The 21,820-nt window shown below is 41.6% G+C and overlaps 2 pseudogenes; both read left to right on the top strand.

Moving 5' to 3' along the window:
* LOC103729659 overlaps positions 1-6,953 on the top strand; it is a 15,784-nt pseudogene extending 8,831 nt beyond the window's left edge.
* A 2,746-nt stretch (positions 6,954-9,699) lies between these two features.
* Positions 9,700-12,558, top strand: LOC103729694 (annotated as a pseudogene).
* The last annotated feature ends 9,262 nt before the right edge of the window (positions 12,559-21,820 follow it).

The following is a 21,820-nucleotide window of genomic DNA, read 5'->3' as shown; positions in this document are numbered from 1 at the left end:
GACTTAATGGGAGGGGGAGGGGCTTGCAGGGCCCTGTGTTTTACCATGGGATTGTGGGCAATGGATAGAGTCTAGAAGAGGGAGAATCTTTGTCTTCAGTTACGGACTTAATGGGAGGGGGAGGGGCTTGCAGGGCCCTGTGTTTTACCATGGGACTGTGGGCAATGGATAGAGTCTAGAAGAGGGAGAATCTTTGTCTTCAGTTATGTAAGTACCCACTGCTGAGCCCATGAGGCTAAAACTCCTGTTAAACTCAGTGGGTCACAAAACAAACAAATAGACATTAATGGAGAAAGAAATTTGCTGGGAAGAGGAGGGTAAGGGAAGAGTAGTAGAGGGGTGGGAGGTGGTGGGGCCGGGAGCTGTCCTTACGCATCATACACATACGTGAAATTGTCAAACAACACAATTAATAAAAAGTTAAAATAACGAAAGAATTTCTGACCTCATGTGCGTCCATACTACATTACAGAATGCCTGTCTTTGAGCTGCACCCCTTCCTGAAGAAGACCCAATTCACTAATCCTGTTGGAGACATGGCGAATATGAATCAGAAAGAAAAACTGCAGACAGAATATGACATTGTCAGCATCTGGAATTTTCCACAGGTCTTGGACTCGAGATGAAAATAAGAAACTTTAACCTGTATTTTCCATGTGGTCAACAGTTGCATTTATCTGAAGAAATGATAGAATGGATCACAGGAAGGGGACAGGTGGGTGGTACCAAATTGCAACAGTTTACAGTACACATAAGTAACCCACGTGTAACTTCTCATACTATCCTGAAGTGCACTCTATTGTCATTTAAGGACGCACTTTCAAGCATCTTAGCTTTTCCTGATTTTTCTTATTCTCTCCCCTGAGCCATGCTCTCTAGATTTTTATTTTTTGTGAATATAAAGCTGTTTATTGACCACAGTTCACCACTACTTACCATAACATAAACAACTTAGAGTTGGATAGCATTCTGATTATTAAAGTTTTTTTCCCTGGATTCTGTTGAACCAGCAACATAACTACTAAGAATGTTGAGCCTCTGTGTAAGGAAAAAGTGGAGGGGTCAGTGAACCAGCTGAAAAAACTTTGTTCAAGCCTTTATACCTGAAGGGTCCAAACTGCTCACGTCTAATGATGTAATTATATTTATTTTTTCTTTTTCTTTTTTGATCTTTTTTGAGACAGGGTTTCCCAGTAGCCTGAGCTAGTAGCCTGGAACTCACTCTGTAGACCAGGCTGGCCTTGAACTCACAGAGATCCACCTACCTCTACCTCCTGAATGCTGGGATTAAAGGAGTGCACCACCACACCTGACTACGATGTAATTATATTTCTATGAGCCATATTAGATATTTCATAACCTTTTAGTACAATGATACCAACTTTCTTTAAAGAAATGGCTTGCTGCAGAAACCTTTAACTGTCCACTTGAAACATTGCTTCACTCATTAAAAGAAGGTATTTTCTAGTTTCCTTCCTAGGTAGGAAGTTGTTGGGAGTGATACAATTTTACCTTTCAGAATATGAAAGAATTCAATAAAGATAAAAAATAATTTAAAACATCAAATTGAAATTTGGAAAAATGAAATCTTGGTAAGTAAAATTTAAAAAGTTCAATGAAGGGGCCGAGGACAAAGCTCAGTGGTTAAGAATGCCTGCTCCTTTTGAAAAGAACCTGAGTTTGGTTCTCAGCACCTATATCAAGTGGCTCACAAGTGCTTGTAGCTCTAGCTTTGGGGGATCTGACAACCCTTTTCTAAACATGCCCACATACAGACACACGTGCGTATACATAATAAGTTATCCAAACTCGAGTTGTGAGATCTAATCATATGTACATATAAGCAAGACTAAATGAACTCAGTAGGTCATATAAACACACATATATACTTATGTATATATATATGTAACAATAATACTTAAAGAAGAACAGGTCACAAGTTGAGAGGGAGTGGTGGATATGGGACGAGCTGGAGATGCAGGATGGAGGGGCGGAAATGATGTGAATGCTGTGTATGAAATTCCCAAAAAAACAAGAGATTTTCATTATAATGAAAAAAAAACGAAAAAGAAAACCTTCACGTGCTGGAAGATGCGTACAATGTGATCATCACAGTAAGCAAAATAAGTCAGACTCAGGAGAACAGCTCTGACAGGCTTGCTCTCACTTTGGTCCATTATATATAGATACTTAAAATCACATGCACACATAGGACGCTGGGGCAGATGAAGTGTCTGGGGACTGGGCTATGCATGATAACAGAGGGAAGAGGTTAGTATGGCCTAAGTACAGGGCAAACTTATGAAAATGTCTATGAAACTCATCACTATATATAGTGAACACATGCCAATAAAATATACATATAAATTATAATATCTGGGGGAGTGATGTTGGGAAAAATTTCCCAACATTTAGAAAAGCTGTTCTCCAATACAGAGTAAATATGCCATAGTATCAAATGGGAAAAATACTTCTGTCTCCCAAATGCTGGGATTAAAGGTGTGTGCCACCATGCCTGGCTAAGCCTCTTATTTATTATTCAATTAAAAAAAAAATTTTGCTGGGCATAGTGGCCTGCGCTTTTAATCCGAGCTCTTGGGAGGCAGAAGCAGGGAGATCTCTGCAAGATCCAGGCCACCCTGATGACTTCCAGGTGGGCTGTGACTAGGGAGACATGTCAAAAGCAATCAACAAAAATACCAAACAGAAATGCATTTTATGTGTATGAGTAATTTGCCTGCACGTATGTAAGAGGCTGGTGGATTTCTGTGAATTCAGGGCCAGCCTGATCTACATAGCAAGTTCTAGGCCAGTCAGGGATGCTTAGTGAGAACACAAAGAAAGAAAAGAAAGAAAGAAAGAAAGAAAGAAAGAAAGAAAGAAAGAAAGATGGGTAGAGGAAGGAAGGAAGGAAGGAAGGAAGGAAGGAAGGAAGGAAGGAAGGAAGGAAGAAAAGATAAAGAGAGAGAGGAAAAGCCAGGCATGGTGATGCATTCCTTTAATTCCAGCACTTGGGAGGCAGAGGCGGATGGATCTCTGTGAGTTCAAGGCCAGCCAGCTCTCTACATAGCAAGTTCCAGTCCAGCTGGGGCTTCAGGAGACCCTGTCTCAAAAAGACCAAAAAAAAAAAAATAGTAAAGCTTTGTCACTGACTGGCATACAATGTGAAGTGACTGTAGCAAGAACCATCACAGTGGGCTGGGCCTTCCTACATCGATTAGTAATCAAGAAAATGCCCCACAGACATGCCCATAGGCCAAGCTGATGAAAGAGAGTCCTAAATTGAGGCTCCCCCTTCCCTGAAGTGTCAAGGTGACAGCTGAGATTACTCATCACTGGTGGGAAGCAATACAGTTCTTCACGAATTTTTCCTATATGTTTATATGTATGACATCACACCATGTACTAAATGAAATTGACAAATATATGCGAAAACGTTATAGTCACAAAAGCAGTAGGTAAAATTCCTGTTACCAACACGTCTTATTTTCTTCGGATTCCCTCTTCTGTGTGCAGTGCCATTTGCTGTCCTGGATTCAGAAAATCACACCAGGAGGGAAGAGCGGCCTGCTGTTTCGATTGCATCCCTTGTCCAGAGAATGAGATTTCCAATGAGACAGGTGGGTGTTTGCCACAGGGAGAAATTCTTCAGGTTCATCATCGTCTCCCACTCACACTAGGACCTTGAAGGGGCCTAGAGGAAACTGCAGACATAAAGCGTCTTTCTTTCCTAATTTATGCTTTTTATTTATATGTGCAATTATATTATATTATTATTATATGAGTTATTATTCCTATAAATAAAATGCTAGGGACCGGACAGATGGCTAAACTGTTAAGAGTGTGTACTCTGTACTTTCACAGGACCTGAATTCTCTTTTAAGCACCTACATGGAGTGGCTCCAACGCCTGGCTTCCTGTGGAACCTGTACTCATGTACATATAACCCCACCCCCAACATACACATAATTTTAAATAAAATAAATCTTTAAGTAACACCCTATTCCTTGACCCATATCTTTGACTCATTCTAGAATCATTACTGATAGCATTTTCTCCAGGAATCTGTTTTGAGAAACCATAATGTAGTTGTGTCTCCTTCAGGGAATTCTAAACTGTTCATCTTCTTTGAATTATATGCAGGTCATGCTGAAGACAGGAATCTTCAGAACTTTAGCTGGTAAGGTTGCAGATGCTCAGATATGTTGCATTTGTTTTGTAAAATATGCATTTTTGGTGTTGAGCATGCTATTGGTATGGTCAATGTGTGGCTGTACTATGTCTTGTCCTTTAGATCACAGGTGAGTAGTGAAAATAAACAGACATATGTTAGTGTCTTAAGACTACAACAAAATGCGTACAAAGGTTGGGCCAGTCAACTTTTCATGATGGATGGGGAAGGGCTCATGAGGCCCCGCTTGTTCCTGAAGAACTATTGGCTGTGATGGTTCCTAGGGACGGGGTATTGTTTTCTTCAGCAGTATAGCCATTGACAAGTTGCCCATGCTCCAGTAAATAACCCCCACTCATGCTTCTCTAAGACACCTTAATTAAATTCAGTGGGACATGAAAGTGGGAGGCCTTGTTAGACCGAAGAGTGGAAATGATTATTGGTGGCATAATTAGAAACAACTTAATCTGAGAAAGTCCAACCAGAGTACTGTCCAGAGTCAGTTTTTATAAGACGTTTTGATTTGTAACAGGAGAAGGTTCGGGATAGGGGTTGAAACACAACATAGAAAAGGGATAAGGCACCTATACTAGGGCCGGTAACATGGCTCTGTTGGTTAAAGTGCTTGCTGCACACATGACCTGAGTTCAGTCCCTGGAATTCATACAAAAAGGCTGGACGCTGTGGAGCATATCTGTAATCTCAGCTGTCTAGTGGAGAGATGAAAGACAGGAGAATCACCGAGAACGGACGCCCTGCTTGAACAAGGCAGAAGAAGCGAACAGATGCCTGGAAGCTGTCTTCTATTCATTGCCTATACCAAATTCATCTTATTAGTAAACATTTTGGGGATTTATTTTTATGTGTATGAGTGTTTTGCTTGCATGCGAGTGCACCTGTTCTTGCAATGCCTGCAGAGGCCAGAAAAGGGAATCAGACTCCCTGCAATTGGAGTTGCAGATTGTTGTTAGCCATCACGTGTTCGCTGGGAACCAAACCCAGGTCTTCTGCAAAAGCACCCATTGCTCTTAATTGCTGACCCATCTCTCTAGTCCCCAAATTCATATTTTAAAAGTGAAGCCCATTGTAATAGTACTAAGATGTAGGGCTTTTTGGTGATAATTGTGTCATCAGGTTTCAACCTTCACTAATAGAATTAGTGTCCCCTATAAACAAGATAAGAGGGTTGTATGTCCCTCCTGTGATGCTAGGACACAATTATAAGGCATCATATAAGAAAAGAATTTATTTTTATTTTATGTGTATGAGTGTTTTTCCTGCATGAAAGTGCACCCCATGCATGCAATGCCCACTGGAGGCCAGAAGACAGAGGTAGATCTTATGGAACCAGAGTTACAGATGCTTGTGAGCCACTATGTGGTTGTTGTGAATCCAACCCAGTCCTCTAAGAAACAGCTAGTGCACCTAACTACTGAGCTGTCTTTCTGGCTCCCATAAGGCACCATTTCTGAAGCAGACTGATAAGACTTCATGATACAATGAATCCATGAGCTCTGTGATGTTGAACTGCATACTCTACAGATCTTTGATTATTGACTTTAGGCTTCTTTGGATTACCCAATCTACACTGTCTTACCATAGCATTCTGGAATGTACTCAGAAAAATGACTTTTGCTTTCTTGAAATATAAAAAGTTCTCATGACTATATAAAATAAATAAAAATAATAGAATTTGGTTTATTTCCTTTTCTTACCATAGAGATGATAGGCATTTAAAATTAGAAACAGCATTACATAGTAACTTTCTTTAACTGCATCTACAACAATGTGAATTTTGCAAAACGGCCCCCACTCATGGGAAGTGTCCTGTCAACAAGCAGTGCTGAATCTGGGTCATGCTTTCCTTTCTCCATCAGATGTGGATCAGTGCATGAAGTGTCCGGATGACCAGTATGCCAACACAGACAGAGACCACTGCCTCCAGAGAGCTGTGACCTATCTGGCTTATGAAGACCCCTTGGGGATGTCTCTGGCCTGCTTGGTCCTGGGCCTTTCTGCACTCACAGCTCTAGTTCTTGGGATCTTTGTGAAACACCGAGACACTCCCACTGTGAAGGCCAGTAACCGGACTCTCAGCGACATCCTGCTCCTCTCCCTCAGCTTCTGTTTTCTCTGCTCCTTGCTCTTCATTGGCCATCCCAACGCCGTCACCTGCATCCTGCAGCAGACCACATTTGGACTTGCATTCACTGTGGCTGTTTCCACTGTCTTGGCCAAAACTATTACTGTGGTTCTGGCCTTCAAGGTCACAGCTCCAGGAAGAAGGCTGAGGGGCTTGTTGGTGTCGGGGCCACCTAGCTACATCATTCCCATCTGCACCCTGATCCAGCTTATTCTCTGTGGAGCCTGGATGGGAACTTCTCCTCCCTTTATTGTCATTGATCCACAGTCTGAGTGAGAACACATCACCATTGTGTATAACAAAGACTCAGTCACTGTCTTCTACTGTGTCCTGGGATACCTGGGCTCCCTGGCCCTGGGAACCTTCTCTATGGCTTTCATGGCCAGAAACCTGCCTGACACATTCAGCGAAGCCGAGTTCCTGACCTTCAGCATGCTGGTGTTCTGCAGTGTCTGGGTCACCTTCCTCCCTGTCTACCACAGCACCAAGGGGAAGGCCCTGGTGGCCGTGGAGGTCTTCTCCATCTTGGCCTTGAGTGCAGGTCTGCTGGGTTGTATCTTTAGCCCCAAGTGCTACATTGTTTTGATAAGACCAGATAGAAATTCTCTTCAAAAGTTCAGGGGTAAAATACATTCTTGAACATATATGATTTCTTAAATTTTTTATCTAAAGTTAGGATTTAGCCTAAACACAATACAGAACTCGTCTAACCAGCAAAGTTTTGGTTTCATTATATGTCTTTGTGCACACGTGACTCACAATTGCTCTCCAGTGATGTCTGCCTAATAATGTTAAAACCATTACTATTCTTTGTATTTCCCCTTATTGGTTATTCATATGTTTAATAAAGTCCTGCTACTGAACATTAGTGAATAGAGGAAAAATTGTTTTCTCCTCTAATATATAAAAGTATGCATAATAACCCCAGTGTCTGTTCTGAAGACTGGATGAAAAGATGATTTTTGGATTACTGAAAGACATTACAGGTGCTGTGTGAGAATTTGAGTTCCTGACCATTTTCTTCACATGTACATATCACATGTACATATCAGCACCACTAAGTGGACTCAGTACACTTTATATATGTGTGTATATATTTGTATGTATATATGTACATATGTATATGTGTATATATATGTATCTATGTATGTGTATGTAACAATAACAATCAAGGAAGAGGTCAGCGAAATAAGAAGAATGGGGGGGCATGAGAAGAGTTAGAGGGGATGGGGTGAAGTAGAAATATCATAAATGCAATACTCATGTATGAAATTCTCAAAAAAATTTAAAAGATTTATTTTTCTGTGAGTGCATGTCACCTATGTGCAGGTACCCATGGAGGCCAGAAGAGGGCATTAGATTTTCTGGGGCTAGAGTAACAGGCTGATGTGGGTGGTGGGTGCTGGGAACTGATCTTTGCAAAGTCAGTAAGCACTCTAAACTGGCTATGTAGACCACCAGGCTGGCCTCGATCTCACAGAGATTTGCCAGCTTCTGCCCTTGGAGTGCTGGGACTAAAGGTGTGCACCACCACAACCAGCAACCCTCTTTCCTCTTTTTTTTTTTTTTTGAGACAGAGTCTCCCTGTAGCCCCAGCTGTCCTGGAACTCACTATGTAGATCAGGCTGGCCTTGAACTTACAGAGATCTGCCTGCCTCTGCCTCCCGAGTGCTGGGACTAAAGGCATGCACCACTATGCCTGGCCTTCCTCTTTCCTCTTTTTAAAATGATTTATTATTATTTTTGTGTGTATATGTTTGCACATGTGTGCGCAGGTGCCCAGAGAGGCCAAAAGAGAGCTTCAGATCTCCTGGAGCTGAAGCTTCAGGTCATTGTGAGCCTCTTGATGTGGGTGCTGGGAACCAAACTCATGTCCTCTGTAAGAGTAGCAAGTGCTCTTAACTGCTGGGCCTTCTCTCCAATCCTTCCCATGATTTTCTAAAAGATTAATTTTATCCAATCAGAGAGCAATTGGTCACTCCTATAACACTTGTGCACTCTTGTACCAGTGGGCATATCTTGCCAAGCCAGTTGTTATTGTAGCTGTCAGGGTTCACAGCTGGGTGAGGTTGGTGATTGCTTTTCTTTTCTGGTAGCAAGCATAGCACCTTCTAGCACTATGAAAGCTAGCCAGTAGAGATGAGGCTTTGAGGTCAGGCCCAGCTTGATTTCTCCTTCTTTGTCCTATGACTCATGTACATAGTGTCTTCAACAATTGGGTCTTACCATCAAGTTATAGAGGTTAACCAAGAGCAATGATAAAGGCCCATATTATTTTTGGATATATGCCCCCCCTGGGGGGGTAACAATTCCAAAACAGGGAGTCCATTCCTGGGATTGGGCTTTTTTTTGTTGTTTTTTGGTCTTTTTGAGATAGGGTCTCCCTGTAGCCCCAGGCTGGCCTGGAACTCCCTCACTATGTAGACTAGGCTGGCCTTGAACTCACAGAGATCCACCTGCCTCTGCCTCCCAAGTGCTGGACTAAAGGCGGGAACCACCACACCCGGCTCGGGATTGGACTTTTTATTCACTAGCTTGTAGTGTCTAGAAAGAGTATTGTCTCCCATTGTACGGTAACACCATTTAAACTTTAAATTATTTTTTACTTTATTTATTTTTAATGTGTATAGTGTATTGTCTGCATGTGCCTAAGTGCACCTGTGTCATGCAGTGCCCATGGAAGCCAGAAGAGGGTGTTGGATCCCATGGAACTGGAGTTACAGACTGAGCAGTTGTTAGCCTCCATTTGGGTGCTGGGAAGAGAACCTGGGTCCCCTGCAAAAGCAGCCAGTGCTTTTAATCACTAAGACATCTCTCCAGCCCCCAAGAATAAAAATAAGGGGTGTGTGTGTGCAAATAATAAATGCTAGTGCCTATGGGTGAGTTCCTCCCCAACGTGAGTGGGTTAGTGAGGTAAAAATCATCCCAGGAGGTGGGTTAACATTATTAAAAAAGCGCACTATGTTAGGGATGGTTATGGGGGAGGCGAGTTTACAGGGTCAGAAGTAGGGTGTCTCAAGCCATAGATTGTCAGAGGTGCTGGAGAACAGTTCCCACCAGGTATGTACTGAGTTTCTGGGGGATTTGTTTGGTCAGTAGATAACGTCAGATCTGAGGCATGTGGGTGGGTCCCGTGGATGGGGTGGGGCAGACGAGGATGACAGGACAGAGCCAGTTCCTTTAGGAGGCTTTATTCCCACACCCTGACACACATCTAGTGAGGCCAGAATGGATCCCACAATCCACACTGAGAGGTTCCTGTTGGGCTGGGCCACCACTACCACTTGGGACTTCGGATTAGACGGCGCAGCAGCAGCTCAGCCTTGAAGCGATCTTCGAACCCAGTGAAGAGAGAGGAGCCTCCGCACAGCAGACGTTCTGGTCTATGTCGGCGCGCAGCTCGGACGGCTATAAATTAAAAATGGGTCTGGAGAGGTGGCTTAGCAGTTAAGAGCACTGGCTGCTCTTGCAAAGGACTTGGGTTGGGTTTCCAGCACCTATGTGGCATTTAACAACCAGCCATAGCTCCTCCAGTTTCAGGGGATCTGATGCCCTCTTCTGGCCTCCACAGGCATTGCATGACATAAGTGCACTTACATATATGCAATACACTCATACACATTAAAAAAAAAAAAAAAATTAAGTGCCGGGTGTGGTGGCGGGCTTGCCTGTAGTCCCAGCACTCGGGAGGCAGAGGCAGGCTGGTCTCTATGAGTTCAAGGCCAGCCTGGTCTACATAGCGAGTTCCAGGACAGCTGGGGCTACAGGGAGACCATGTCTCAAAAAGACAAAAATAAATAAATAAATAAATAAAAATAAAAATGGCTTTGCCATATTTTGTATCCCTAGAAATAATTCTTGATAATTTGTTTTAGTACAATGTTTTCAATAAATATCCTATTGTTGGTGCTGGAGAGACGGCTCTGCTGTTAAAAGCCCTTCCTGTTCTTTCAGAGAACCCAGGTTCAGTTTCCAGCATCCACATGGCTGCTAACAACCATCTGTAACTCCAGTTCCAGGGGCTCCAATGCCCCTGGACTCTGTGGGCATTGTGCACACATGTTGCTCTTACACACATGCAGGCAAAACACATAAAATAAAAATAAATAAATCAGAAACATAAGAAGAAGAGATGTCCTATTGTAAATGTTACACGACTATGTTCTTTTTTACACCTGAATTATGTTAGAATGAATACGGGAATGCAAATGTGATCGCATTTGACCACGTGTGTGGTAGATTACTTCCCAGTACCGTTCACAGCTCCAATTAGCTTTCTTCACACTGCTACGGAAAGGTTTTGTTGTTGCTCTAGTTTCATTAGATTATTAAATATGGTGACTCTGATTTACTTCTTTTAGGATTTGAATTCTTTGTGATTCCTTGAGATTCTATATCTTGCGAGAATTACTTTCTCTATTTCTGCAAAAATAAATAAATAAGGAAGAAAAGGAAAAAAGAAAGAAGAGGGGAAAATATCAGTAGGGTTTATAGGAATTGTTTACCATGCAGAGTATGAACATCCATTTATATTGTGTTCCCATCTTTGATTAGTGGAGGTCAGAAGAAGGCCTCGGATCCCCTGGATCTGGAGTTACAGGACAGATTTAGCCTCCATGTGGGTGCTGGGAATCGAACCTGGGTCCTCAGCAAGAATGGTCAGTGCTCTTAACTTCTGAGCCATCTCTCCAGTCCCTTATTTTTTTTTAATTACTATTATTTGATTTTTCCAGGAAGCTCCATAGTGATTTGCATTGTGGCTGCAGTAAGTCTGTTTCCCCCAGCGAGGGCTCTGTATGCGTTCTCACTTTATTGGCTCTAGTGTTTGCTATTATTTGGTGCCTATGAGATGGACATTCTGACTAGGAAGAGATGGGGATGTCCTTACAACTTAGGTTCGGATCTCTTTGTGATCTGAAGTCATGGACCATTTTTCACGTGTACTTATTGGCCAATTCTTTGGCAAATGATCTGTTTAATTCATTCACTTGTTTATTTATTTGTTTATTATTTATTTATTTGGTTTTTTTTTTTTTGAGGCAGGGTCTCCCTGTAGCCCCAGCTGGTCTGGACCTCACAGAGATCCACCTACCTCTGCCTCTCGAGTGCTGGGACTAAAGTCCTGAGCCACTACACCTGGCTCATTTGCTTGTTTATTAAAGGATAGTTATTTGTTTTTAATGCTTTGAATTCTCCATGTATTCTGCTTTTTAGTTCATTGCTGTATACACAGGTGCCAATGAAGACATCCAGGAAGGATAAGGAAAGGGAACATAATTAGAAAACATGTTAAGCCTTTAAAATACTTCTATTAATTTTAAGAGTTCAGAAGACTTCATTCCTTTCCTCCAAATCACAGCAGTTTGTTATCTGTGTATATAAATGAAGTAATGTTTAAAAACAACCGGCTACCGGTGGATATTTAAAACTGAAGATTGTAATGACCCAAGCTCTATGCTTAAGTAAGATTAATTACACTGAAAATACCAATTTAGGGCAACCCAAATCTATTACTGGAACCACGAAAGTTTTGATTTCAACAATACAATCATAGATGATAATAGTGACACCTGGATTATACAGTGTGCACCAGGCAAAAAACTCCCTATTGAGCTACAAGATTCTTATCAAAAAGGGTTTTGGACAGAATTCATGGGCAGAGTCTTTAAGTATTTGGGAGATGAGGGTGTAAAAGAAGTTGAAATTAAAAGAGCACTGACATCAAAACCTTTCACCTCAGGGATGACAGAACTTTTCAGCTTTATAAGAATTAGTAAGGATAAATTTGACTGCATCATTTCAGACTCAAATTTAGTTTTCATAGATTGGGTTTTAGAAGCTGCTAATTTTCATGATGTCTTTGATAATGTGTTTACAAATCCAGCAGCTTTTGATAGCAACGGTCATCTTACTGTAAAAAATTGCCATGTTCATTCTTGCAATAAATGCCCAAAGAATCTTTGCAAAAATGTAGTTCTGGTAGAATTTGTAGATAAACAGTTACAACTGGGAGTTGAATTATGCCCGAATTGTGTACATGGGTGGTGGTGGAAATGACATTTGTCCAGTAACCTTTTAAAATAAGAATAATATTGCCATGCCATGGAAAGGATATACTTTACATAAAACTCTTTCCAGAATGTCTTAAGATCTTGAGCCTATGGAACCCTCTATTTGGTCTTCAGGTGTTGAAATAATTTCTCATTTACAATTTCTAATAAAGGAGCAATGTGCCAACAATTAAAAAAAGATAAATTGATGTTATTTTCTACCTCTTTTATTTCATGTGAATGAGTGGATCGCCTGCATGTGTGTAAGTGCACCTGTGTAATGCAATGCCTGAGAAGGTCAGAAGAGGGCGTTGGATGCCCCTGGAACTGGAGTTAAGGAAGGTTGTTAGCCACCATGTGGGTGTTGGGAATCAAACCCAGGTCCTCAACTGCTGAGCAACCTCTCTAGCCCTTTTCTCTCTCTTTTTTTAAAAATCGTTTTTAAACTCTGGTAATTATGTCCATTTCTTTGCAATGGTTTATTTTATATTATTTTAGTTTTATATTTTTCCACAGTTAGTTTTATGTAGGTCCTCCAGACAGTGAAGAAAAGGTTATCTTCTCCTGCCCTGGTGAATATCTCCCCTTCTCAGAATCAGGTCCTGCGCTCCACACATGCTATTGAGTCCGTCATCCACCTGGTTCCAGATCCCTGTCCATGTACACAGTGTTCAGGTTTTGGTTGCTTTTTCCACACTGGGCCTTCTCGCTTTGGCTCCCCCTAATTGCACTGTTCTAACTGCTGGGAGGAAGTGTTGTCATATGAGTAAGTAAGTAATTATCATTCCTTGTCCTATGAGTCCTATGAGTGTAATCTTAGTATAGTGGCCTATTTTATAAATGCAAAATCATGACTAATTAGACATTTCTGAGAACAGTGAATTTTGTTTTAATTCATATATATATATAATGAGGGGCTGAGGGTGTGGCTCAGTGGTGGCATACTTCCCTAGCATGCACAAAGCTTTGGGTTTAATCACCACCACTGCAAAAATAAAAAATTAAACAAATTTTGACTTGGGATTAGGATAGACTCTTCAATAATTTCTAAAATGGCCCTAAAAGTACTTCTGCCATTTATGAGAAGTAGTGTTCACAGCAATGAAATGAAATGAAATGAAAATATCATTTATCTCTGAAAATTGTTGAAGATGCTTTACATCCTGCAGCGTCAAATACTTAGCCAGGGGCAAAGTATGTGACTCAATTGGTAGAGTACATGCTTAGAATGCTAGAGTCCCTGGGTTGGATCCACAGCATCACATAAAAATCAGTTGTAGGGTCACATACCCATAATCCCAGCACTTGGGAGGTGGAGGCAGGAGGCACAGAAGTTCAGGATCATCCTCCACTACATAGTCAATTGGAGGCCAGCCTGGAATATATGAAGACTGTGCCTCAAAAGAGTATGAATATATATATTGGCCTTTTTGAGACAGGGTCTCCCTGTAGCCCCAGCTGGCCTGGAACTCATATGTAGACCATGCTGGCCTTGAACTCACAAAGATCTGCCTGCCTCTGCCTCCCAAGTGCTGGAGTTAAAGGCGTGCACTGCCATACCCGATTTTAATTCCTATATTTTATGTCCTTGTGAGAACACAAAGTATTTTTATCCCATCTCATTGCCGATGTCTTCATATTTTAATAATATTTTGTATTGTAAATCTGACCCAAGTCCATGAAGTAGGATAATTCTTTAATTTCTTATCTTGCAGTTGTCTCTTCATATTACAGCCAACAACTTCTTCCATGGGAGAATATAGAAAGATCATTCCAGAAAATACTGTCAGGAATCTGTGGAAGCCCTGTCCTTGAGGATTCCCCTTTAAGGACAGATGAGAAATCTCGGGGTAAGTGCATAAAGGTCAGGCAATGTGGGGTTAGGAATAAGCAGTATGCAACAACTGCCCATCACATCCCTGCCTCAGATAATTAGGGCATCTTATAGCTATCAAAATATTTACTTTACATCCATCACTCTTGAAGAATCAAATGTATTCAAAACTCATTTAAGTATTTTATTTTATGTGTATGAATGTATTGTCTGCATGGATGTAAGTATATCCATGTCATGCAATGCTTGAGGTCAGAAGAGGGCATTGGATTCCCTGGAATTGGAGTTATGAATGGTTGTTAGCCACCATGTGGGTGCAGGGAACTGAATCCGAGGTCCTCTGCAGGAGTAGCCAGTACTCCTAATTGCTGAGCCATCTCTCCAGCCTCCCCTTCTCAAGTTTAAAAACAAGGCTTTAATCTTAAATGAAATTTGAATAGTCTGAACAGTGATGTGCATTGCAAAACACTTAGTAAGTGGAAATATTTTGAATGTAATACTGGCTTAAACTGTCCTTGAATCCCTTCTGGGAAAAAGTTATTTTAAAAGGGAAACACATTCTAAATAGAATTAGTCAGAATTTGTTTTCCTAAGTTCAGTATCGTTTCATCAAATATCAGTCCATCTTGTGTCATGTTGTACAATTTGGATCAGAGTGAGAGGACCATTATGAATCCTTGAGTCATGAACAATGTGAGAGGATAGAGTTTTGTGAGAATTTCTACAATTAGAGTGAAAGAAAAAAGACCATTACTGAAAGCTCTGTTCTAACTAATTGCCAGTGTGTTTATCTCTGAAATAACTTAGCGAAACAATCGGTTAGGGAATGTGTTTATTCATGGATCAAACCCTATTAATCCTAATTGCACTCACTTTCCAGAGACCCATTCCATGTGTAATAAAAATGAGAAAGTCTTGGATCAGTGCTCACAGCATATTGTCCATCAGCACCTGAGTAATCAAGAGAAACCTCACAAATGTAATAAACTTGGCAAAATAATTCATGAGTACTCCGAATGTGCACTTTATGAAACAAGTAACACTCCTGAAAAGCCCAACAAATGGACATGTGCTGACTACAGGAATGCCTCAGTTGAACCATTGGACCGAAATTGATATAATAGATGGCATACCGGAAAAGAATCTAGCAAATGTAAAGACCGTGACAAATCTTTAAATTTCAATTCCAATATCAGTCAAAATCTGAGAATCAACTCAGGAAAGAAAGAACAAGAATATAAAGAATGTGATTCATCTTGTGGCTCTACCTATAAATTTGTCCGACAAAGCATCTGTAGTAGAGAGAAACCACACAGATGTAAGAAATATGGAGAGTGCTTCAGTAACTGCTCAGTCCTCACTCCACATCAGAAAATTCATACTGAAAAAAAGACTGTACAAATTCAAAGAATGTGGCAAATCCTTTCATCAGCTCTCAACTCTTAAAAGCCATTGCAAAATACGTACCAGAGAGAAATCTTACAAATATTGTGAATGTGACAAATACTTTACTAGGTACTCAAATCTCAGACTACATCAGAAACTTCATACTGGAGAGAAGCCTTACACCTGCAAAGAGTGTGGAAAGTCCTTTTATCTGTTGTCACACCTTAAAGGTCATCACAGAATCCATACTGGAGAAAAGCCTTACAGATATAAGGATGTGACAAGTCCTTTACTCAGTGCTCAAATCTTAAATCTCATCAGAGAATTCATAACGGAGAGAAAAGCTATAAATGCAAGGGATGTGATAAATCCTTTACACAGAGCTCACGTCTTAGAATACAAATTAAAATTCATGCTACAGAGAAACCTTGACATTGTAAATAAATTCTTTACCCAGTGCTCTCTCCTTACAAACCAAAGCAGTATTCGTATTAGAGAGAAACATTATGAGCATAAGGAACTTGAGAATGTCTTTAATGAATGTTTAAATCCTAGAAAACACCACAGAATTTATACTAAAGAAAAATCCGGTAAGTGTGAACAATGTGGGAAAATCTTTAATAACTTTTTTGTAGTTCAACCTCAGTAAGTTCAAAATGAGAAGAAAACTTACAAGCATAAAGTATGTGAAAAAGCATTTAATTATTTCTCCAAATGTTGTGAGGTGCTTCACTAGAGAAGACCATTCAGACACAGAAAATTACCAAAAAAGAAAGCCTTCATTAGTCGGCTGGTGACTACACTGGGCATTTGGGTCCCAAGTGCAGTCTCGAACTGTCTTTAGGGTAATGTTTTATACAGAAAAAAATGCATCCAGGGTGAAAAGTTTGAGTTTCTATAGCTTAGGAGTGGAAAGCCCCTCTAATGGTTATTATTCTGCAAAAGCAAGCCAAATGTGAGACACAGAAGCCATAAATAGCAGTTAGCAGGGGCAACTAGGGACATGCTGAACTGTTCTAGGCAACTAGTGGCCTGCTGATGTGTTCTCAGACTCATACCTTGGTGCAGGTAAGCTGCAGCTACCAGCTCCCACACCCTGGGCCAAGTGTCTTTTAGTTGTTAGAGGCTAGATTCAGTCTGGACTCCAATGTGGTGTAGCTATGATCAAGAGGGTGCCTTATCACACAAACTTGGACATCTGAGAATCCATACTGGATGGAACCCATATAAACATAAATCTCATTATGCTGTGTGCCTATCTTGCACATTAGAAATTTCATACTCTTGGGAACCCCCCAAAATACCTAGAATTTGCCAAATTCTTTAACTGATGCTGAAATTATAAACATCAGAAAATGTCCCTGCTGCTTATCTGAAGGAGATGAGATTCTGGATCCCATCACCACAGTCCATACCAACCATATGGGGGGAAATGACCAGATCTGTCCCCAGGCTTAAAGTGGGAGCTGATTTAGCCACCTAGTACATTACCAGTGGGGTGTACAACTCCTTCCCTGTGTTCCTCCATTATATAATGACATAATCTGGTCTGGGTGGGTAAGTCCTTTTAGATTTCTTTTTAAAAATTTTGTATTTTTTATTTTATTTTATTTGTATGAGTGTATTGCCTGCATATGTGTAAGTGCACCCGTGTCATGCCATGCCTGTGGAGGTAAGAAGAAGGCATTGGATCCCCTGGAACTGGAATTACAGATGGTTGTTAGCCACCATGGGGGTGCAGGGAATCGAATCCAGGTCCTCTGCAAGAGCAGTCAGTGCTCTTAACTGCTGAGCCATCTCTCCAGCCCCAGATATTGCTAGATTTCTGTAAATGTCTTTTCATTTTTATTCTGGAGGTTTTTCTTACTCCCACCCAAGTCTAAAGGCAAACTTATAGTCTACTTCTTCAGCCAAATGCCCCTCCTTCCTGGAGGGGACCCTGAGGAGACTCATATAAGCCCTTCCTTCTAGACTTGGAAAAAATATTTTTATTTATTATATTTATTTTATATGTTTGAGTGTTTTGCCTGCACATATGTAAGTGCACCCCATATGTGCAATTCTCACAGAGGCCAGAAGAGGGTGTCAGATCTCCTAGAACTGGATTTATAGACAATTGTTAGCTGTTATGTGGGTGCAGGGAGTTGAACTTGGGTTTCTAGAAGAATAGCAAGTGTTCTTAACTGCTGAGCCATCTCTCCATCCCCGGCCTTGGAGAAATTAAAGGACAATTTTATCTAAATAGAATTAGAAAATCTGAGCCTAAGTTCTTGGCATCCCAGCCTTGGACAGGCCACAAGTAACACAGTGTGACTGTGAACCAGGCAAGTTTAAAGCTAGACACACTTGCTCACAAGATCTTAGCAAACCAAGGTTGAAACCCTCCCATGATGTACACAGGGAGGAAGCTGATGGATGCTCTCATTTTTGACTGACTGGCATGGAGTCAGGGATGCCTTTTTCCTTTGATATTTTACAGATTCTCCACATAGAATTAAAGACTGCCACAATTTCTTCTCCTTTGGGGTATATCCACAGACACTAAGAAAAATGCAGATGCTGTTTTTCTGATGTAAGACTGTATTGCAATAAAATTTGTTTTGCCTCAGGAGCAGAAACGTGTGGAGAGCCTCATGTACAAGTTTTGAGAGTTTATCTTGAATTATGTCAGCAAAGCTTCATGGGTTCATGAATCCTAGCCTTGAATAATGACACAGCCCCCAGCTTTTAAGTCCTTGGAGGACTTAAAGGTTTAAATCCTAGGACAGAACTTTTCTAACCTAAGAAAGACTCCATCTAGGTGTGAAATACTTGTAAGGTCTCCTTTCCTGGGGGGTGGAAGCCTCAAACTCCCCTGTACCCATTTCTTTTTCCTCTGAAAGAGGCAAGCTCATCCCTGATGGGAGGCTCAACAAGGTCCAAGACTTAAGGGAAATTCACACTGACCTAGATAAATTCACGGAGTACCCTGATAACTATATAGACGTCTTCTATATATTTAGTCCAGTACCATGACCTGGGATGGAATAAGGTAATTTGTAATTATAAATAAATGGTTAAAAAAGGATTATGATAATCCTTTAACAAAACCTTAACAGCCTCAGAATTGAGTGAGAAGAATATATATAAGATAAATCAAATGGGTTTATTTAATGACATAGACAAAAATGAGATTATTACCCTACTGGTACAATGGGAGTCCCCATGAGCAACCTTGAATAGGGTTAAAGTTGCCCTTTAGTAAAGTGGAAACAAAACCTTTCTTACTGTGTATATTAGAGGTTAAAAGAAAACCAGCTCTTGCCAGGCATGGTGGTGCATGTCTTTAATCCCAGCACTTGGGAGGCAGAGGCAGGCGGACCTCTGTGAGTTTGAGACCAGCCTGGTCTATGTAGTGAGCTCTAGGCCAGTTGGAGCTCCAGGGAGACCCTGTTTCAAAAAAAAAAAAGTAAAAAAAATAATAATAATAAAGAAAAAAAGAAAGAAAACCAGCTCCAAACTTTTAAATTACTCCAAGTTTTTTCAGGTAATTCAGAAACGAGGCCCCTGTATCCTTCCTGGAGAGAATCAGAAAGACCCTAATCAAACAGACCAACGTAGATGCCGAGTCAGTAGAGGGACCCTGATCTTGATGGACCACTGTGTGACTCAGCCTGCTCCAGACACAGTGGAAATTACAGAAGAGTCTCCTGGGGCCTGTCATTGTCACATGCCCTTTATTCAAGTGCACCTCCAAGGTGGTCTATAATGGAGACCAGGAGAGAGTTAAGGAGAGGGCAGTGGGGTGAAAAATAGGCCGCTTTGGGGCTGGCTGCCTTCTAATCCCAGAAGGCATCCTGCTGGTTGATGTTATGAGTGTGGACTGACAGGACATATTAAGGAGTGCCCAAGCTGGAGGTGATTCCTATCACAAGGGCCTTGTCCGTATGGCAGCAAAACCATTGGAAGGCGGACTGTCCAAGGGTGAAGGCGCAGGTGTGTGGAACATAAGCCTATTCTGCTCCAATAAGAACAGAACTGAAAGGGTGTGGGATTGAGCCATGATACCCTGCCCAATACTGATATCTTGTTGTGAGCCCTGGGGGACACAGTGGAGGAAGAGAATCTTCCTGTTAGGTGCATGTGCTTCTTTCTCAGTTCTCCCTGATCCTAGTACTCCTCCTGATTGTGCAATCTTGGTGGGAGTCTCAGAAAGCCCCCAGTTCCATATCTTAGCGTCAGATAAAGCTGGGAAGGTCTCTTCTTCTCACATATCTTCCATTTAAGCCGTTTCTGAAAGTCCTGTGCCCCTTCCGGGAGAAGATAACATGTCTGTCCTGGGGACCAATGTCCTTGGAGCCCTAGCAAGAGCCTTCATCCTTCCTTTTTTTTAAATTTTATTATTTCTATTTTATGTGTATGCATGTATTGCCTGCATGTAGGTAAGTGCACTCGTGTTCTGCAGTGCCCATGGAGGTCAGAAGAGGCCATCAGATCCCCTGGGACTGGAGTTACAGACAGTTGTTAGCTGCCATGTGGGTGCTGGGATTCAAACCTGGGTCTTCTGCAAGAACAACCAGTGTTCTTAACGACTGAGCCATCTTTCCAGCCCCTCATCCTTCCTTTAATGGAGAATGAAATTGAGTCTTTTGGTTTTCAAAGAGCAGACAGAAGGGTAATCATAGTCACTCATATTAAAATACATCTAAAAGACACCAATGACATGCCATACCCTTTAAAACCCAAGGCATGACAAGGCTTAGAAGATGTATTAATTATTTTTCTGTTTTTGAAAAAACTGTTTGATTGATCTTTTGTGCAATTCATGTAACGGTTCTTAATCAAATTTAGATCCCCTCCCCCATCCATGCCCCCCATATCCCCCACTGAATTTCATGCATTCCACCATTCATGACGTCCTATCCAGTCAAGCATTTGTACCCAGATGTTCTTTGCTGAAAATTCATTAACTGGCATCTGGTCAGCCCATCTAGAGACGGTAAGTAATGTCTACTCTCCCTCACACAGTAGCAATCAGTCTCCAACAGTGCCCAAACTAGGGCCAGCCTGCTGCTCATTTCCTCACTTCACTCTCGGCCCTTGTCTGAGTTGGCATGGGTCTTGTACCCAATGCCACTATTGCTGAAAGTTCACCTCTGCAAGCTTCCAGTGGTCTGAAAGTCTCTGTTTCCCTATGTCCATGGACCAACCCTGGCTGATATAATCTTCCTGTCCCCTCTTCCACAATGGCCCCCGAGCTGTGGGTGGGTGAGGTTTAATATAGGAGTCCTATCCAGGGACACACTCTGCAGCCTCTTAGTCTCTAAAACTTGGCCAGTTGTGGCCTTCTGTGTGCATCACAGTCTGTTTTATAAGGAAGCTTCACTGGTGAGAGTTGAGGGATGCACTAGTTTTCTCTCTACCCCCTGTTCTGCTATGTTCCATGAGCCTTAGGTGTAGAGGTTCCACTGTAGACGTGTCACCTAGGACTGGGCATCTCTCAGACGTATATTCTCTGTGTGTGACCAGTTGTGGAACTTTGCAGTAGCCTCCATCTGTTGCAAAAAGAAGCTTCTTTGATGGGTGGTGTACAATATACTTGTCTGTAAAGGATCCATATTTAGCATATGGTAAGAAATTTCATTTGTCTAGAGGTATGACAGAGGTGTATTTTTCTCTAGGATCTATGACCTCTCCAGCCATGTGTATTGGCTGTGTTTACAGTGCCACCCATGAGTGCACTCCCATTGAGAGGGCTTTAAGTCCAACTAGATAGTTGTTGATTACCCAGATGTTGATGACAGTGCCACTAACTGCACCAGTAGAGGTAGTTTGCTGTACCAGTCATTATGGTTATTAGGTTTTAGGGCTGGGTTGGACCACTGACTGATTTTCTGCTTTAACAGCTTGCATAGTATCTGCTAGAACTATGAGAGCTAAACTTCAGGTAGAAGGTTGTCTCCAAATATGCCCCGTCTTCAGCAGTAGGGTCTTTTCTTTGAATTCTGGGAGATAACCAAGAGCTCTGGCAATAGCCTGTGTTATTTTGGGAGTCTCTTGGACCACTCTATCAACCACTTGAAGGGAGGTCTCTCCTGTCTAGCACTGTGTTCCCTGCTACAAAGCGCACAGGTATACATATGCACTAATGTTCAGACACCATTTCCCTCTGGCTTTCCTAGCCCCTCAAGATCCATTCATCTCTATTCATCCCAACATCCAACCTCGCTCCCCAGTCCAAGTGCCCCACCCTCCCC

This window comes from Nannospalax galili, unplaced genomic scaffold, assembly GCF_000622305.1.
Source record: "Nannospalax galili isolate Female #2095 unplaced genomic scaffold, S.galili_v1.0 scaffold632, whole genome shotgun sequence".
NCBI lineage: Eukaryota > Metazoa > Chordata > Mammalia > Rodentia > Spalacidae > Nannospalax > Nannospalax galili.
Note: the sequence above shows the minus strand (reverse complement) of the source record. Positions and strands in the feature narration are given on the sequence as shown.